Below are 21,529 nucleotides of genomic sequence, written 5' to 3'. Positions count from 1 at the left end.
CCACACACTCCATCCCAGGTGTGGTGGACAGGGCTAGCCGGCTCCAGGCTTCTGGTCCTTAAAAGGGGCATACCATATTACATATTCAAAAGGTGTTAATGTGAGTCTTCATTACTGTATGTCTAATGTTTCCAAATCAGTGCCAATCTGAAATGTTGTTGCTAATGTATTTTGTTTGATACAGGTTGTGAACTCTTCGGGCAGGGATCATGTCTTAGTCTGTGTTTTGTAAAGTGCCACATACATTTAAAGCATAACAAATATGCCATATATATAAATTCCAATTCATATTACATTGACAAATCTAAATATTTCTCATCAGATCTTTGAAATCCAAAGAGTTTCAGGGGTTGATTAGTACTGTCACTGATTTTGCCTTAAAAAAAAAAATCATGAAAGTGAACCTTCTGGGTTCTATCATGATCATTTCCCCCTCACATTTTCATTCTTAATTTAATTTAATTTCTCAGACATTTTTTTACTGAACAGTAAGTGACAATATTTCATATATGCAGCTTGCTTAAGCAATAGGAGGCCAGAGTTTTCTTTAAAACATGTAGAATAGAATATTAGGTCACATTTTCAGAGATGGGGTAGGATATTTCAAATTATTTGCATGCAGTTCAACTCTGCAAATAGCTACCCACCCATAAGCCACTAGTAAAAATCTTCCAGGTTTCGCAAAATAGAATATGATGGTAATTGGATTCAAAGGTCAACTGTTACAGGGTGCTGCATAACACTGTCACTTATGATACCTCCTATGTGTGGACACCTCTGAATTAATGATATTTTTGATTATCTCTGTGTTGAATTCTCCTCTGGATGTGGGGCTATATTAATCCACATGGACCCATTTTAGTTCTTACCTGGGCAGCAGACATTCGGCTGAAATCACATCGTGTCATTTTGATCAAAATGAGATTTGAAACTAGGTCCCAGAAATAAAAATTGAATGAACAAAATTGCACTCCACTTCCAGGTTGGACAATAACCCATCATAATTCTAATCCCTTTTTTTAATACTCCAGTTTGCTTAGCTGTATTTTCTGCAGAACTGCTTTCTCAGTCACATTTGGATGACCAAATGCTAAACATTCTGCATGCATGAAGCACAGTGTAAAAAAAAAAAAAGTTTCTCCAGAGATAATTTTTAGGAGCATTTTTGCTTCCTTTAAATAGCACAATTCAAAATTGCCTCTATTTTTCTACACCAGTCATTCTGGCATTCCTTACTAAAGATACTATAGTATTACACAACAACCAGATACCTCGTATAGTAGCACTATTGTAAGATTGTTATGGATCATTTATGCAAGATACTGTAGTACATTATAAAGGATTAAAAGAAAAATCATATGGAAAATGTTCCTAGTGATATTTAATTAGGAATCTGGTGAGTCAGCAAAAATAGGGAAGCTGACTGACAGGGAGATGATATATAGAAAACAGTTAGTCAAAAAGTGAGCAGATCAATCTTCTTTATTCATTCATTTTATTTTATTTTTTTGCCCCTGAAGAGTGTCAATTTGAAAATCTTGAATTGATGAAGCACAGACAGTAAAAGTACAGGATTGGTCATGGGGGCAGGTGAGCAGGGAGTTCACCGTAGGAGACAACTTTCAGGGGGTGTCATTCTGCTTTGCCACTGGGCTTTTGGGGCTGTATTTTTTTGGGGGGACAGGAAGGAAAGGGGAGGGGAGGAGAGCACCAAAAATGTTTTCTTCCTGGCTTGCAAAACAGCTAGGGCTACTCCTGTAAAAAATGTCCCCCTAGAATTTCTCCATGTCTTGACCTTGATTAGGAAGTGACACTTCTGGGAAAGAGTAAGAAACAGTCTCCATGTGTATTCAGCCTTTAACTCATTTTTTTTAAATACATCCAGAGAATGGATGCAGCAAGTTTTATAAATCTAAATAAAAATAAATATCCCCAAGGTGGGACAGCACTAAATGGTAGTGACTAGAGCTAGTCAGGGAAAGGGGAAAGAAAATTCAGCACAGTTTTCTGTGGATTTTTTTTCTCCTGTCTCCTGATTAGTTCTAATAGCAACTCAAAGCTCCACCTGATCTGGTCTAGATTTTAACAGATAACCTAGTGCCGAATAGTTTTGCATCCAATTATCAATACCAAATACTGTACAGTTAAGATGAGATAAGGTGATTCAGTCACAAGTGAGCATTAGGCATCACAATTTTTTCTTGTCTTGTTTAGCATTATAACGTTAACAAAACCAGAACATACATTTAGTGAGAACTCTTTAATTACACCTGGATCTGAGTCTTTTTTTTTTTTTTAACATGATATACAATCCTGGATATCAACATCATCATAAGAAAATTCAAATATGTGCAGAAGCTTATCTCAGTAAGTCTCTTGTTCAGATAATATCTTTGATAGACTCAAGTTAATGAACTCCTCTGTGGCCTTAAAGTCAACAAACTCAGCATGCCTTCATGAAGATGTATTCTGAGTCGTATAGCTTAGCCCTCTTATAGTGAATTTTGAGGCCCCCTTTCTTCATAGTTACCTATTTTATACAGGTATCTTTGTGTTTATTGGAGGGGTGCATAATATGGCATAAATTATCAAAAAGCCAAACAAAAAAACAAAACAAAAAACATAACCCCTCAGTGCATATTAGCATCTGCACACCTTATAACCAATGCATAATGGGGCATGGGCTGAGTAAAGATACATAGAAAGTTGTTACAAGGAGAAGGAAGAAAAAAATGTTCTCTTTAATCTCTGAGGATAGGACAAGCAGCAATGGGCTTAAATTGCAGCAAGGGAGGTTTAGGTTGGATATTAGGAAAAACTTCTTAACTGTCAGGGTAGTTAAGCACTGGAATAATTTGCCTAAGGAGGTTATGGAATCTCCATCATTGGATATTTTTAAGAGCAGTTTAGACAAATACCTGACAGGGATGGTCTAGATCAGTGGTCCCCAACCTTTTTTGTCTGGCGGGCGCCAGACGACGAGCCACGGAGGACTGTGGTGGCGGACAACCATCCGCTGAAATTCTGCTGACAAGCGGCAACGTCCATAGGCGTCGCTGCCAAAATGCCACCCACAAGTAGCGTCATCCAGATGCATTGCTGCCAAAATACCGCCGAAAATTGGCAGCATTTCTGTGGTGACGCCTCTGGATGACGCAGCTTGTCGGCGGCATTTTGGCAGATGCTCATCTGCTGGACAGTACGCGGGTGCACTTAGACACTCCAGTGGGCACCATGGCGTCCATGGGCACCGCGTTGGGGACCCCTGGTCTAGATAATACTTAGTCCTGCCAGGAGTGCAGGGGACTAGACTAGAAGACCTCTAGAGGTGCCTTCCAGTCTTATGATTCTATTCACAGCTCAGCTACTTCATTCCTTCACAACTCTTGGATGAACACCATCTGGGCCTGGTATTGCTGTTTCTTTACCTCAGTGGAACTCACAGAATAAAATAAAATAAAGTATTTAGCTTCTTTGCAATGTTTTTATCCTCCTTAATTACTCTCTTACCTCTCCAACAGAGACTTTTTGCTTCTGATATACTAAAGATTAATTGCTCTTCAAAATTTCACTTACTTCCTGATTTTACATTTACCTGCTAGAGTTTATGTTCCTTTCTATTGGCACTAGTTGGCTGCACTTTCTGAAGAGTAGTTTGGTTGAATATCTTTTTGTACTTTGCCATTTAATCACAGTTCCCACCCTCCCTTTTAGCTTCCTTTTTCATGTATAAGTACTGTCAGAACAGCATAAGCATCATAACAAAAAGATTGCCCATGTGTCTAATTGCTTATAATCTAAGTGGTTCAACTACAGTTACTTTGTGAACTAACTCCTTTGTATTACCTAGGACTCATTGAGAAAAGCATCACCTTTTGTAAACTCTCTTTATGTTACAGAAGGAAATTGAGGTATTTATAGTCCTTCTACAAGTTGCATATTGTGACTTGCTTTTCCCTCATAGAAACAGAGAGACATTGAAAAACCATTCTCAGAGATGCCATGGCCAGATTATCATCTCTGTGATAAATGCAGGATATGCTTTCTCAACCCAGGGTTGTGAGTTCAATCCTTGAGGGGGCCACTTGGGGATCTGGGGCAAAAATTGGTCCTGCTAGTGAAGGCAGGGGGCTGGACTTGATGACCTTTCAAGGTCCCTTCCAGTTCTAGGAGATTGGTATATCTCCAATTATTATTATTTTTTATTTATTCTGTTTTAAAAGGAAAGAAAAAAATACAAACCCAAAGGATATAATTCTTGTTTTAATCATTTCTGGGTAGTTGTTTCTTTTGGCTTAGACATGGATGAGGTTATATTTTTAAATCTAGTGCCAGACACATTGATTGTCTCTCACCCCAGTTAATTGTCCAAGGTCAAGGCTGATAGATATAGAATCCTTATTTAGATAGAGTACTCACTCCAGTGATTAAGATGCCTTATTTTAATAAAAACCTAGTACACCTCATTGTCCTTTACTTCACTAATGAAAGCTGGATTGTTTCCAGCTGGCTCCCTTAGGTCACATTTCACAATGTTCAGGTGCAGCATTGTCCAGTCATTCTGGCAAGCTGGTTCCTCAGTACATAAGATTGGAGGGGAAAAAAACAAAAATGAAAAACACAACACTATGACAATCAGCTGTTAAGTAGTATGGTCACTTTAGGAGATGTTCAAAAAGTGGAAAGTAGACAGAGAGCTCCCATTTCTTTTTTTAAATCAACTGATGTAAGTTGTAAGATGTAAAGTAAGGTCTAACCAAAACACATTAACGTCTTCTTTCATAAATTATATCAAATATGATATAAAGTGACTTCTTGGGGCAGCAAAAAGTAAATTATCCAACAAGGCACTCGCACACTAGTCTACAGCAATGGGCATACCTACAGCCACAATCTCAAAAACATCCCTCTACACATGTGAAGACCTATCTCCAAAGTTAAGAATTCCCCTCAGTTATGAAACCTCTTCCACCCAATACTGCCAAGCCCCCAAAGCTCAGAATATTCCTCCCAATCACACATTGAAGAAAAACTATTACCATTTTGGGAATTTAAAGATGTTATTTTTAATAGCAGAGGGCACCCATATAAATATAACAAGGACATACTGATACATTATGGAGATGATGTTACCTCTATTAATGGTATTGGTGAGACTATTACTAGATTAGTGATCACAGCTTTTTAAAAAAGGATGTTGAAAAACTGGAGAGGCTTCAGAAAAATATATATATATATATAAGAAATATCAGTGACCTGGAACATACTGCTTATAATCAGAGAATTAAGGATATCAAGTCATTTCACTTATCAAAGTGAAGGTTAAGAAACAACTTGAATGTAGTACGTACATACATACATTCATACATGAGAAGAAAAAATCTTTTAGTATCATATAACACACAAAGTCATAACATGAACCAGTGGATGTAAGTTGAAAATACACTAATTCAAACTGCAATTAAGGTGCAAATTGTTAGCCATAAGGGTAATTAGCCACTGGAACAATTTAACTAGAGAAGAGATGATTCTCCCATCACTTGAAGTCTTTATTTAAAGATGGGATCTCTTTCTAAAGGACAGGCCCTAGTTCAGTCAGAATGTATGGGCATGAGGTAGGACTCATTAAAAGAGAAATGCTATGGCCTGTGTGATTGCAGTAGGTCACAATAGATGTTCCTTGATGTCCTTAAAAGTCTATGGAAAAATATAAAATTGAACATAATGGATATCACATTCAAACAAAATAGGTTCCTTTCCTCATGCCATAGTGTAATATATTTCATAAAAAGCTGATATAATGTATGAGATGACTAAATGAGCCAAATGTTCCCATTCAGCTGCCACCTAACCCTGTGGCTATCTAGGGGGTCAACAGAGGTTCAGATGACAGGGACAATCAATAAAAATACTAAGCTCTTATATAGAATTTTTCATCCATAGATATCAAAGTGCTTTAGAAAGGAATCAATCTATTTACTCTCTCACACATAGTAATCTGAGTAACCATTTGAATTTTAGATAAAGCTTAACTCTTAAATTATTACATACAAAATGGTGAGAATGGAAAGCATCTAACCATTTTCCTGTATTGGTGCATGTGCACTGTTAAACACACAACAACAAACACCACATCACACTCTCAAATACCATTGTCCAGTTTGGGTTTTCCAAAAAATCTGTGTGTGGGTAAAACTTCATATTTGGAGGCCATTTTTACCTGCATTGTATCAACAGTTTGATCTCTAACTCTGGGGGAAAAAAATCCACCTTAAACCTTTTTTGAAAAAAAGACTACAGTTATACATCTATATCTTCACAACCTCTAGCTCAAATGAGCTGATATTTGGATCACTACCTATACCTTATATACCCTTCTGAGGCTCACCAAATTTCAGAGGAATCTCACCAAGGATGTAATTTTTAAAAGGTGAACTTTTAAAAAGAAGTTGTGATGCAATCTTATAGTGGCTCTGCTGTGCCACTATAATATAGTTATTTGTACTGCATTAGGACCCAGAGGCTCCAGCCAAGATTATGACCTGATTGTGTTAGGCATTGTACAAATACACAGGAATTAATCCTGAAAAGTGCTGAAAACTCTTAACTTGCATTAAAGCCAATGAGAGTTAAGGAAGCGCCACACTTTTCATGACTGAACACCCATTGTGAATGAATGTCCTTACCCTGAAGTTCTTAAAATCTAAACAGACAAGTCAGACAAAGGGTGCAATAAAATAGTATAATGTCTGTGCTGATCCCACAATCTAAAAGTGGTAGAGTCATAAAGCATGCTATTATTGTCAACATTTATATCCTAAATTTATAAAGGTTCAGGCTTATCCTTGCAAGAATCTGAGTAGCAAATGCACAATTACCCAAACCCCTGCGAGTGCACAACCCCAACTTGTACATGTTTAATAGGTCTTGTATATGCACAAAATTGTGTTCACACCTCTGAAAATTAGAGCCCATTTATGTAACAGAAAAGAAAAAGGATAGACTACTTCTGGAGGTGGGGGGAGAATGCTAATAATTTTTCCCACAGAACAGTGTGGCAACCACAAGCAGCACTCCACCTTGTTGAATGAAAATATGATTAATCTTTTATTCCAAGAGGTTTTGTACTTTATTCCAAACATTCACAGAACATGTTTTATTATCTACAATTTTGAAAATAGAGTTTTACTGATTTATGAAGGTGTGTTATATGGTGGCAGTTTTGGGTGAAATATTGTCAGGAACCAGAATGTGTTAAAGAACGTTTCTGACAGAAGATACCAGCCTGTTGCACATAGCTATGCCAACCTAACCCCAGGTGTAGACACTGCTAGGGCAAGAGATGAATTCTTCCACTGCTGCTTAGAGAGGTGGATTACCTACAGTGACAGAAAAAACCTTCCTTTGCTGTAGGAAGGGTCTATAATAGCATAGCTAAAGAGACATACCTGTGCTGCTGTAGCACCATAGTGTAGGCATGACCATGATATGTACAATATAAAAAAGATTTCATGATGTCCAGAGTTATCTGGTTATTGCATAGCTTCTTTTCTTTGAAAAAGAACTCCATGTGATTTTAGAGAGATACAAATTTCAGCAGTTTTGAGCTGCAAGCTTTTTTTCAGTTTCATTTCCCCAAGGAATTATAAAATCCCAGAGTTTAATTTAGATTTAGAGTATGAACCCAGAACTCAAAAAGCAGAACAGCCCAAACTATGGTGTTTAGCTTTTTTTTCTTAACTCAAAGGAACACTTCAGAGTAACACCAGAGTTTTGCATATTCTCCATAAGTAACCATACATCAGATCAGGTTCACTGGAAGGTTGGCCTTGTCTCACTGAAAGGTTTGAGAACCTTGGCTAATATTTTGGCAAAATTGTCCTAATCTTTGAGTTTGTAACATAACCAGGTATTGGGTAAGATTCATTGGCTATTTTCATCATACAGGTTTTGCATACCTTCATGGCCTTTGATCCAGGGAATCCTTTATCTGAATCTCAAACATATGGACCCTTCTCTTCCACCACATCATATGGTTAACTCCCACTGAAGTTGATGAGATGGTGTTAGTTACTATCATCCTATGGCAGGAGAACAAGATCCTAAATTCCAGTAATATACCTGCACTTAATTTTATCTTATCTCTTAAGAGTATGTGCCAACTGTGTTGCAACAGAGGGAGAAGGTTCTGTTTTCCCCGTAATACATTTACACACTTTAACTTCAATTAAAGAGGAGAATCAATCCCTGTACCTTCTATAATTCTTTATTCATGTTTCATCACATATCCTATGCACAGAGAAAAGATACAAATGCTGACAATGACATGCCACCTTGCTGGTAGCCCAGTCATATCCCATATGCTGATACTGAGAGATAACTGACAGTTATTACAGGACATCAGTTACTGTCATCCGGCCATGAACAAAACCACACATGGGTTTATTTCAGCTTTCCTGTCATATGAGTAAATGCACTCATTCATTTTTCCTTATTTAAAGCAGTCCCCTCCCTTTAGAAGTCTTAATTACCCTAATTCTAGTTGACATGAATTATCAGCACAGGTTACTATGATGGAGTCTACAAGTGCTGTTACAGTTAAAGTTGTGTCTGCATTGCTATTTAGAAATCCATTCTTCGGGGAGTTTCTATTGCAACTCTTACCTGTTTGAATTCAGTCAGGGGCTAAAAACAGACTTTGTAGGTGTATGTATATATGTGTTTAATTAAATCTGACAAAACGTTTGATTCAGCTGTTCTAAATATATTTTAAGTTAGTAATAATACTCATTTTAAAGGTATTTAGGGACTTTCATTTGAATCAGGACATTTCCCAGAACAGCACACATAAAGCGATGGTTCAAAAACTTACTTGAGGTTGTTGTGGGTGCCTGCAGTTTAGACCAGTCCCCTGACTGACATTGGCAGGTTCAATAGTTATAAATCCAACTAATAGAAGTCGTTTTAGGCGTTTCAATCTTATGTCATTATTGCTTGATTATCTTACTTTTTCTGGAATACATTTTTGCAGTTAGTGAAGAATTAGCACTAACATTCTAAAGCATTTTACATTGTAATGAACTTCACATGTTAATTGGTGGGCTCTCTCAATTATAGAGTAGAGCTAATGTGCTAAAAAGAATCTATAAGAGATAAAGGAATTTTTTTTATTTTGGAAATATAGAAACAAACAAAGAAGACAGTTGAAACATTTTCCACAGTCCTCATATTGAAAAATCATTTTACACAGAAAAACAGAGATCCCGAAAAAAATCACATCAAAATAGATTTGTAGATTATTTTTTCTTTGACTGAGTAGGACAACCGTTTTTAATCCATTGCTAGTTTCTTGAATGATCTTGATGATTCTGTACCTCCCATTTCAGCATGAATATGTTCTCATATGCTAACAAGTATATTGCTTCTGTTACTTTAAACAAATCTCTTCAACCACCTTCAATTTGTAGAGTTTCCCCCCCCACACCAAATTAAAAAATTGGCAAAAGGATAAAATTTTTAAAATGAGGGAAAAAAAACCCGATGGTGTTTCTCCTGCTGTTAAGGCCACAAAAACTCATACAAATACATTATTCTCTCTGCACAATCATTCCCCCTCCCCAGGTTTTACCATGAGTATTGTATTCAACAAACTTGTGAATTACAAGAGCACAGTTTTTTGGAGTGCTTTTCAGAACAATAATGGTGCAAGAACCATTTTGACCTCAGAGAAGTACAATAAAGAAACTGAAAATGGAGCTATTTCAGGCAGATGTTTTAGAAGGTGTGTGCTTAATATTTGCATTCTTGCATAAGGATTTTTTCAAGTCCATATTCTGAGGTAAAAAAATCAATTGTGCTTTTGGATACATCATTGAAGATTTGAAATAAAATTTTCAAAAGCACCTAACTAACTTTAAGTGTCTATGTCTGATTTTCAAAAGTGATTTTGGCATCAAGAGCCGGATTTTTTTTAAAGTACTTATGTACTTAAGATGTAAATTGGCATTTAGATGCTTTTGAAAACCCCACTAGGTGCCTAGCTGCATATTGCTGCAACTAAATAATTAAAAAAAAAATCTGTTACTTAGGACCTTAAGTCTTACTAAAAGGATCCTAAAGCCACTTAGGATATTTACCTTAATAATACACAAGTTTACTTTTTAATCCCCTCCCCGCCCCTCAAAAAAAAAAGAGCTCATCTTCACACTTCCCTTTCTCTCTCATCTTTTGATATTTTGCTTGTATCTTTAATAGGCTTTTACTCCTTTCAGGCAAATTGTTTAAAAAATGGATCATCATGTCTTATAGAAACTTTTTCTGTGTTGGTCCACACTGTGGAGTTTATTTCTTTGTGATATTTTCTCTTTAAAAAATGGGAGGTGGGAACTTAAAGGGCAAAAAGGAAACATTGAAAGTTCTACCGAGATGTGAGCCTCTGAAGATGTCAGTTAGGATTTCAATGGGTATTGATTCAGTGACTCAGTTTACAAGATATAAAGCGTATTTTTGTTTGATTCCCTTGTTTTATGTTTTTCTACCAGGGAGACACCCACACTGTGGAGGCAGACAAAGACACTGGGTTCTTTCCTTTCCAAGCCTCATCAATACCAATAACAAAAAAACTGGAGTCAAAATTCTGCGCTCACTTACCCCGGTGCAACCTCACTATCTTCTAACTATCCCCTCAGTTACACCAGATGGTAATGGGCTTCACAAGTGTAAGTGACGGCACAGGCTGGCCTGAGAATGTTCAGTAATTAACAATGGAATAAAAATGGAATAACTGGTGCAAATATTCTATAGCAGTGTATCTCTCCAACTAGAAGGTCAGGGTGACAATTTTGAATAGTCACCTCTAACTCAGTTGAGAGTTGTCAGCACCTACTGAAAAATCAGGCCCTAAGTGGGTTTCTAAAGATGGGCACCCAAAAAATGAGGAACTGAAGCATTTGAAACCATTTTTGAAACTTGATCTTAATTATGGTTTGGGATTTGAATAAACTTGTGCAATTATGAAAGTACTGAAGAGTTTTAAAAACTAAAGCCCAGACATTTTCAAAAAGGCCTCAAATGGAAATTCAATTTTTGGCTTGCAATTCATATTTCAGGTACATTATCTCGGTATACCGAAAGAAGGACAGGAGACACTTGATATGAATTTCAATCAGGCTGCAACTTTATTATATAGATGTCTGGGACTACCTGGCACATGAAGTGTACAGTGCAGGCAAATCCATGTATATTCAAATAATTACCCGGGGCTTTCACCAGCCCCCCTTCATTTTTCATCTAGGTCACCCCCAGCCAACCCACGGCTTGGACCTTACCATCCACTTCCCTCATAGGAGGATTAAGGTGGGCTGTGAGAATGGGGAGGAGGTTCACTCCTTACAGTACCAATCATAGGAGTCCCTAACCCTCCTCCCCTGTTCTGTTCCTTTATCCAGCACCTCCTGTAAGTCCTTTATCAGACCATTTATATGGTCACTGGATGCCTTCCTTATGGACTACCTGCACTGGACATCCGCCACAAGGAGGCACCAGCAATTTGCTTGGCTGCCTCCCTCCCTGACCCAGTTGGGTTCCCAGACATCTCCCAGTGGCCTCTTGTATAGCAGCCCCAATAGGTGAAGCCTGCTGTGTGGAACAAAGGGGCTTCCCACTCCCAGGGCTTGCACCTTTATAGCCTTCAGATTTCACATTTCTGGGGGGGTGAGTCAGAGCAGCAAAGCTGACCACCATTCACCTTTTGCAGCTGTCTCTGGCCTCATTCACCCCTCTCCCTTGGCCATAAAGCACAGCTGCCCTCCTTTGGCAAGCCCAGCCAACGTTTGCCCAGCTTTAGATGCCGCGCAGTCAACCTGGTAGTCAATATTTTAAATGCTAGCATTTCCACCCTTTGAAGCCCTCAATTGACTGGGGATGCAAAATTAGAGGCCATATTTCAAAGTGTCCCTAGAATTTTATTGAGATATGCAGTGTTGTACCCATGTTGGTACCAGGTTATTAGACAGACAACGTGGATGAGGTAAGTGTTATTCTGACCAACACAGATACAACACCTATCTCACCCACCATGTCTCCTTAGAATTTTAATATTATTGTTATAGTGTAGAGGTAAGCATAACTGAATAAGATGGTGGCATTGCAACCAGGGGCGGCTCTAGGCACCAGCAAAACAAGCTGGTGCCTAGGGCGGCCAAATCTAGGGGGCGGCAGGCTGCGGCGGGCCCTGCCCGCCCAGCGCTGCCGGAGAGGGAGTCCCGGGGACCGGGGACCGGCGGACCTGCCGGCATGCGAGCGCGCGAGCGCGCGGCCCCTCCTGGCTCCGGCTGGACCTCCAGCAGGCGAGCCCGCGGCAGCCGCGCCCGGGCGGGCCGCGCAGCGCGCCGCCGTCCGCAGCTGCGGCCCGCAGCGGACGCGGGACAGGCATGCCTGCCGGCCCTGCGGGCTCCCCGCCCGGGCGCCTCCCGGCGCGCCGCATGACGCGCCACGCGCTGCAAAGAACAACACTTAACAAAGTCAGTTGTGTAGCAGTGTTTTTAAGAGACTGAATGACTGAATGGAAAAGAATATCCAGAAGACACTCAGAAATAGCTAAATATGAAATAATTAGGACAAAACCAGAAGTTAGGCTGATAACATTCACTGTTTAACATTTAGACATGTTATGAGGGTTAAACAGTCAGTAGCAACATGATTTGCGGTATCCATACCCAGAGATGAAGAACACTTTGAGTATTAAAAAAAAAAAAAAAAGACTGGATTGGATACAAATGGAATTAGAAAAAGAGTGAAAATTAGCAATGAGATGAGGATCAATTGAAAGGTTTTGTTTTAGTAAGTAGCACAACAGTGTGCTTGAATACAAAGTGAAAGACCACTGCAGTTAATGATTTATAATAGCAGTTATAAGTTTAGGTACTCTGTGTAAAGAAAAGGTTGTGACAGAATAAAGATAGATGTGTGTCTGACACTATTCAAGGCACCAGTTCAGTAGCCCATATGCAAAGAATTTAAACAAATGCTTAACATTAGACCTATATTTTAGTCCCATTAACCTCAAATGACCCTAAAGGAAGCAGCAAAGTAACAATATAGGAGCAAGAATAAGAAAATGAGAAATTTCATAGTTTTCATCAGAAAAATGGTGAAGCCTATCAATTTTTTGAGCAGCAAATATAAATGATACATTCAGTTGGACACTGAATTGGTATGTACACTGAGACTGAAAAGACTGAAGAAGGAACTTTGATGAGCGATTTTTAAATCTTTCATGCTGTGGTTTGAGATATCAGACGCACATAAAAAGGGCTGATTTTATGAGTGCAATTATTGCAAATACATTTGGCAATAAGGCATTTATGAACTTCAGTGTCTATTTTAGTATGGCATGGATAAGAAGTAGTGGTAAATGAATATAAATATCAGGCACAAAAGTGCACTTACACATATACACATGGACTTGGGCCTCAGCTTTATGAAAGTCAAGTGTTATTTTTTGGAGGGCAAAACATTTTTATAAACTAATCATCTCAGCTGAAAAGTTTAGAAACCTGAAGCAGGTGTGGACTTCCAGTCCTTTCCTCAGTAATTCACCAGACTGATATAATGAAGAAGGTCCTGACCCCTGGAGCCACTGTTAGAGAATGTTTTCCCACTTTCACAAAGGGACAGAAATACAAATCCCACCAGTGGATGCTGTGGGATGGGACTAACCATAAGGACCCACTGAAATCCCACCCAAAGCAGCAGGCTGCTCTTCACAGGACTGAAGAGACAGCAATTGTTCTATAAAATACAAAAATTAAAATGCAGTGTAAGTACTTGTGCAGTAATTATAATTTTCAGCAGTTTCATTTCTTTTTAATAAAAATATATATAACTATATATTTAGACCTGATGATCTTTACAGAAGTATACAATTTGCCTATTAAATCCCACCTTTATTCAGGACTTGATGAATAATGTGCCTGCCTGTTCGATGGTCTGCACACAGTTACCCAGCCTGTAAGTATAAAAACCAGTCTGTGCCTTCTTAATAGGCTGTGCCTATCAAGCAAATGATCTAGGGTTATATTGCATCCTTCATCTATGTGCACAACTCTCTGATGTTCAATATCACAAAATGATTTATGACCAAAAGGACAATGACATTTGAAGTTAAGACTGACACATAATCCTTGTACTAAGATAGAAGAGAGAAGATAGGAATTTTTGCAATGGATCAGACCAATGGTCCATTTAGGCTAATGTCCTCTCTCTATCAGTGGCTGAATGAGATTCTTCAGAGGAAGATGTAAGAAATCCCATATGGGTAATTATGCAACATACTGATAGGGGAATTTCTTCATCGTTTCCCAGTGGCTAGAGGATTGTTTATACCCCTTTTTAAAATCCTGTCATATTTAACTGTTGATGTACTTATTAATTATATCTAATCCTTTCTGAATGGCACCTAGCTCTTGGTCTCAGCAACATCTAGTAACACATTGTTCAGAGCTGGGACTCCACCCCATGGTATTTTGAATGAAAATGAGTTAAGAGGGGAGTTCACTTTAAACTACCTGCCTTCTGTGAGTAAATGTCACAAGCATAATCACAAACAGTTTTGTGTCATAATCATATATATAAAAGACAAGGTACAGTTTCAAATATTTTGCAGTGAAACTAGAGTTTACATCAAAGCCCTGCTTTTTACCTGCTCAGTTCATTGCTCTGATGTAGCTCTGTCATGGCAAGGGAAATATTATTGTCATGCTGTGTACACCAGTTTTGAATCTGATGTTACATATATATTTAAGCCTTCACTGCTGCCAGGCACAGCAGCATACTAATATCTGGATGGCTGAAGAATTCGTTTTCCCTTTCTAAAATGTTCATCCTTATGCTTTAAAGATTGAATGATACAACACTTCAGCTCACAACAGAATCCCAAATAGACTTATCTCTGCCTTTTTGCTCCTCTGTCTGACTGATGACATATCTGAAATTTTCTGCTCCAAAATCTGACTCAAGATTTTAACTTGGAGCTAAGTAGCCTTATTTGTGGGGTTTTTTTTTAATTTTTATTTTTTTATTATTTTATTCTGCAATGACTTTAACTCTTTACTCTTCCAGAGTGAAAGTCCCCCCAAAGGAAGTGGATGTAAGTACTGTATAAATCTGGTTCTTGGCTTTTATATGGGGATGAATTTCATCCAATATCAGTAAGGGTGTCAGAAGTAGAACTGTTTGAAGGCAGGAGAGATAGCTTAGTGGTTTGAGCATTGGCCTGCTAAACCCAGGATTGTGAGTTTAATCCCTGAGGGGGCCATTTGGGGCAAAAATTGGTCCTACTAGTGAAGGCAGGGGGCTGGACTCAATGATCTTTCAAGGACCCTTCCAGTTCTAGGAGATAGATTTTTATTCTATAATAAAATATAGAATATTTATATTTCTTTAAATTCTTCTTAGAATTTATATTATATATTCTAAAATATAGAATATATAATTTCTTATAAATTATATATAAGAAAATAATAATTCTCCAATTATTATTATTTCTTATTATTAAAGTTACAAACAAGTATGAATCCAGATCCTATTGAAGTCAATTGGAGTGTTGCTATTGACTTCAACGGAACCAGGATTTCCCACCAAAAGTGGTATGATGGAAATTTCCAACTCATACACATGACACAGGTTTGGCTCTTGCCATGCATTACTGTCTACTGCCTTCAGCAAACCAGATCAAGTTTTCACTATCCTAGCCATCATATTGGAGAAGTCATAGATTTTACAGCATCCTGAATGTTCATTGTTTAGTTTTTCAGCAGCATTTAAACCAGCAATTTCTAATATTTCAAATATGGGGGGAGGGGCGTGGCGGAATGCTTCTGTCCAAACACTCTGCATCTCTAAATACACCCAATTCACATGAAAACATTTGTTGTAGAATTTACTCTGAAGGGCTATTTTTCAATAGCTGTGCTTGAATGCAATATTTTTGGTCCACTTTAAACCAGAAATGCACATTTTTAAAGCAATTTTAATGCAGCCACATGAAACAACTTGATCTTTGGCTTCACTTTTGCACCATTAGTTATGTTTCTACAATATTTCTCAGGGTTTGACTTCCTCTTAAAATTGTTCTTGATCAGTAGTATTGCTAATAAGCCCACCAACAGGTTTTACTTCCCAACTATTACATCCATTTTCAACAGATTAAAAAAATACTTTCCCCATGTGCTCATTATCTTCTCCAGTTTGGAAAGGAGGCTGTCAACCTTGACAATTATACTGCAGTGTCTTTTTTTTAAATATATATATATAATTTTCTTCCATGTTTTTTAACTCTTATGATCTTGATCTATAGAAATGTTCTCCCAATCCTTACTTTATCTTCAAAGAGCCTTCTTTTTTTAAGAGAGTTTCATATTTGCTTTATCAAACTTCATAGTCTGCAGATAGTGTCTCTCTATTATTCCAATGTGCTTTCTATCTTTTATGAATTAAATTCTCCCTTTGAGTTACATTCTTTAGAGCTATTGTCATCATCACCTCCTCAGTTCATCATACTATTTAATTCTTTAGATCTGTGTGTCCCTTCTCCCTCCTATGACCTTTCCCAGTGTTTTAAAGTCCCCTAATTTTGTGTCTCAGTCCATCAAGTTCACACTGCTACATTTAAAAATAATTTTGCTGACTGTAGCTTGAACCATTCTTTGAAGATTTGCTTCTAAACCGCTCGTCAGACATTCCAATTGGAGTTTTTTTTTCTGGGTTAAGTATCTTTTAACGTAATGATCAAGCAAGCTATTGATGCCATGTAATTCATATTTTTGATAGCTATTTAGGAAGTCCTGCCCTCTCAGAAATGTTTCAATACATATGGTCAGTGGGTAAATGTGCATAAAGTTATGTGTGTGAGTACAAAAGAGGGGAAGAGAGAAACAAGGGTAGCAGGTATTTTATTTAGAACATTATAATTGAATATTCCCCTTTTTATTTTTGTGCAATTTGAAGTGAACACATCCTACTGATACTTGAAAAAGTCTCTATGTAGTCTTAGTAAAGATCAGATGAAGAGGTTTAAAACAATCTGGGTATCTGCCTAGAGGTAGGTAGACTGGCCACCACTTCTCGATTAGGCAGACTTGTCTTTAAACCTCATTCCAGTGACACTTCTAGACAGACAATTTTAAATACATTTAAGCAATAAGATTTTTACCCCACATTTGATAGTAGGCTCTCCCACTCTGCTGGGAATCAATGTGTGCTGGGAATCAGATTGCTCATTTACCAAATAACTTCTTTAATATTTAATGAGAGGCATCTTCTCTTTCTTCTGCTGCCTTTTTTCCTCCCACATCATGCCTATTATTGCAGTTTTATCTATGGAAGTTTATAGTTTAAATAAATAAAAAACAAAGAACATGCATTTTCTTTTATATCAGCCTGATAAATCAGATTTCATCTTACTGTTTGCTTTACTAGCTGCAAATTTATGTAGAAAAATCTCTCGGTACCTTTGCTTTATATTTTGACCTAATTTGCTCCTTCACTCTCTCTTGGGCTATAAAGGCAGATCTAGCATCAAATAGTAATCCCGAATGATTTTTCTATTTCCAGATGTTCCCTCTTCTCCCACCCCCACATTTTTAATCTTAAATGGAATGGAACACTTTAGTGAATATAAACCATTTTATGTCCAAATACCAGCTTAATCTGAACTCAAATTAAATATGTCTTTCTTTTTTCTTGTTCCCTGATTCTAAAGTACAAGTTATAATGATCTCATTATTGCCCCCTTGTCTAATACAGTGAGTAATAACAGTATAAAGTTGCATCCTTTTATTCTTCATTTTGCTAGATTTTATGCCCCAACCCAGAGTTCTTTTCATGTCTGGCTCAGTACTGTTTATAAACTACGTCTTTGTAATAGGCCTTCAATATCTTCAAAGGCCTCTGTTTGGTCGTCAGGATGTCTGTGTGACAAGATAAGAATGTTCAATGGGGGAGTGATGATAAAGCAGAAACATGGCTGTTATAAACAGCCGAGGAGAGGAAACTAAATGGTTTTCAGTGTCAAAAGTTAAAGTGTATACTTAACATCCATTGGTTTGATTTTAACACAAATGAGTCTTGAACCAGTTGACAATAAGATGATTTTAATTCTGGGCTCATGTCCAATGTTCAGAAGAAGGTATATTTTTACAGAAGGTTTATAGACCTGAGGTCAAAGGAAATAGAGCATGAGTCTGTCCACAGTTGAGGTTGGAAGATGAATTTTTGAGGGATTTAAGAAGTCTAAATGCTCCCATACTGATCCTTGCCAAAAGACAGCTATTTGCATGGGACTGCTCAAGGTCAAAGTCCATTCCACTTGCCACCACAGCTACATCATAGCCATATGAATCTGCTGCTACTTCTATTTTGTAGATAGATCAATCTGTGCATATACCCCATGCCACTTTTAGATTCATAGAATAGAAAGCTATGGTCTGCTGACCCAGAGGCTCCAGATCAATGACTATGCCTGGAATTGGAACATTTTAACTAATAAATCATATGTCTTTTTAAGGTGGAATCATTCACTGCAGGCTCTCTTTCATTTCAGAACTCAGTATATGGAATATCTTAAAAGCCATTGCAACTAAGCAGAGAGTTCCATCTTTAGTGATCAAGTAGAAATAAACCCTTAGAGAAAAAACAAAGTCACTATACTATAATGTATAGGTCTCAAATATTTAAAGTTCAATGCAATCTTTATTTTCAGATGTTTGTTTCAAACTTTCAGTGAGAAAGTATTTTCATATTATAACAGTCACTGCTACAGAAGAACAGAGAGCTTCATAATAATGACACTAACTTCTGAAAAGCTCTGTGACCTCTGTTAACAAAGATGAAATTTCAGTTCATAAGGAACAGGATTTCTGTACATTTGCAGTGATAATACAGCTAAATGGAGACACATTCAACTAGTTCTATTGAAATTATAAAATAAGTTGATAAGGTTTAACATAGTTATTTTTTTTTGTATAAACACATTTGGGAAAATAGAACACTATTATCATTTTTTCCAGGCATAAAGGTAATTACTCTCTTCTCTTTGAAGATTTGTATCCTATACTATTTAGTTAGTATATTACAGTTAACTTCTCCCCCTTCCATGCATGATAAGGAATTAGTTCTTTTTAAACTACAGACCACGTAGTACAGTCAGTGCTTAACTATTTAAAAATACGTATTCTTCACTGGCTGATCCCCAGCTACACAGAAACAGTGTCAGGAGTGGCTCAGCTCCTTTCTTTCTGAGTGATTACAGAGAGTAGTAGATATTGGACAGCACAGCTGTTCTTACTCCACAGGGATACAAAGGTTCCACGGTGCTTCAGATCACACCTCTTTTTCAACAGGGAAAGGCACCCATTAGTGAGAAAATATGGCTTGTAGTATCTTCTACCTCAAGTACTTGTATGGCATCCATTATCACAGTACCTGAGCACCCTCCAATCTTTAATTTATTCATCTTTAACATCCTGAGAGGTACACAAGTACTATTACCTACATTTCACAGCTGAAGAACTGAGACAGTGACTTGCTCAAATCATCCAGGAAGTCTATAGCAGAGTAGGGATTCAAATTATGGTCTTCTAAGTCCCAGACTAGCATCCTAACTACTGGACAATCCTTTTCCTCAGCCCTCTGCATGCCTGATAAAATCCAGTTGATTTCTGGCGCTTCAGACCATCTCATGAACAAGATATCAATACCTAATAAAATATGGCTAGTATCATTGCAGACACACCATGAAGGGCCTGATAGGGAGAATCTAATGTCATTCTCCAGCAACCAGCCCAGCAGGCTTAAGAAAGATCAGTAACAGCTGCCTTATGACACAGAAAGGATTACTAAAACATAAAGGGCAAAATCCTGGCTCCCTTGGGTATGTCTACACTTCAACTGGGAAGTGTGATTGCTTAGCTCAAACTATTGCACTAAAAACAACAGCTTGGATGTTGCAGCATGGACAATGGCTCAGGTAGCTGCCCAAATTCGGATCCAGGGGGTCAGGTGGGATTGGACATGGATAGTTGGCCTGTGCTGCCAGCAATGCTTCAGTATCCACTCTACAAGTCTGTCTACCTTTAATTTGATTCACACTTTTCAGCTGCAGTGTAGACATATCCATCAATTTCAAGCAGGCCGGTATTTCAACCAATGTCTTAATGGGGGAAAGAAGTAGGGTGACACTGTATAGGATACTTAAGGCTTTGAGAGGCAATCAGATATCCCCCAAGGGGGGGGGACAACAAAAACCAACAGTGAATCTAGTTTTTGTAAGTGACAGGTATAATAAACAATAAGCAATTATTAACAACGGGTATAAATAACCACAGACATTTCTGGTAGAATGAAGTCAGAAGGTATAACTGAACTCCTGCATATCTGACAACCCTCTCCTTATTCACCACTTTTTCTGCAACAGCTATCAACTCTCAACACTTCACAGTAGTGAAATTCACTATTACACATACACGCTTACAATTTGGAATTCAGGTCAGCAAATTTTATCACAGATTCTCTCTCACTCGCTGCAGGAAACCAGGGCTAGATTTAGGGGCAAGCGACCCAGGCGACTCCCTGGGTGCTGTGCTTGGAGGGGGCCAGGCTCGAGGTGCTTTTTTTGTTATTAGCAAATTTATCATCTTATATGACAAAGATAACTCATGCATGCAAATTGTGCATCAAATTTGTGAAATGGGCTACAAATGCAATACAAAATAAAATATTCAAAAGTTTTAAAAAATTGAGGGGAGAAGGCACCAAAGATGCTCCTTGCTTGGGGTGCCATCCTGTCTAGGGCTGGCCCTGAAGAAAACTGTGCTTGCAAGGACTGTGTCCCACTTTGTTTTGTTGTTGTTGTTTCATTGTTTATTTTGTCCTAGCTTTAATATTGTGGTCATACTTTATGAATGTTTTATAAATAGTTAATTTATTATAACTTAATATTAAGTTAACAGTTGTGCTAATGATTGGTTAATTGTTACAGAGTCCAAGAGGTTGCTTATAATCCATGGTTATAAGTATAACATATTTGTAATGCTTATAGACCATCCATAACACACCATTCATGTCTGCAACCTTATTATAACATCTACTAGTCTTAACTCTCTATTAACAGAATCTTAATATAAAGAGGAGTATTTCTAAGGTGTGTGATGCCATATATTATCTAAGCATAGCACACATCAATTTATTTAGCTTTCAACTAATCAAAGAGTGCGATATAAATTTATCCACAGTACCAGGGTTTACTCATCCTTATCCCAGTCTCATCCTCCTCCTCCACACTCATTTCATATCCTTCAACATCCTCATCGGAAGCACTGTCAGTTTGTTTTGTCTTTAATCTAGCTTCAGGGCCTGAACTTGCAGTGCATGTTGTACAGGTAGACCTTTCCAGCCGTGGAGAATCACACTGAAGTTAACAGGGCTCCTTGCTGACACCAAGATCTGCTCATGTGTAATACACTGCAGGGTC

Source organism: Mauremys reevesii, linkage group 5, assembly GCF_016161935.1.
Source record: "Mauremys reevesii isolate NIE-2019 linkage group 5, ASM1616193v1, whole genome shotgun sequence".
In the NCBI taxonomy this organism is placed as follows: Eukaryota; Metazoa; Chordata; order Testudines; family Geoemydidae; genus Mauremys; species Mauremys reevesii.
The sequence above is the reverse complement of the archived record's forward strand: the minus strand, read 5'-3'. Positions refer to the sequence as shown.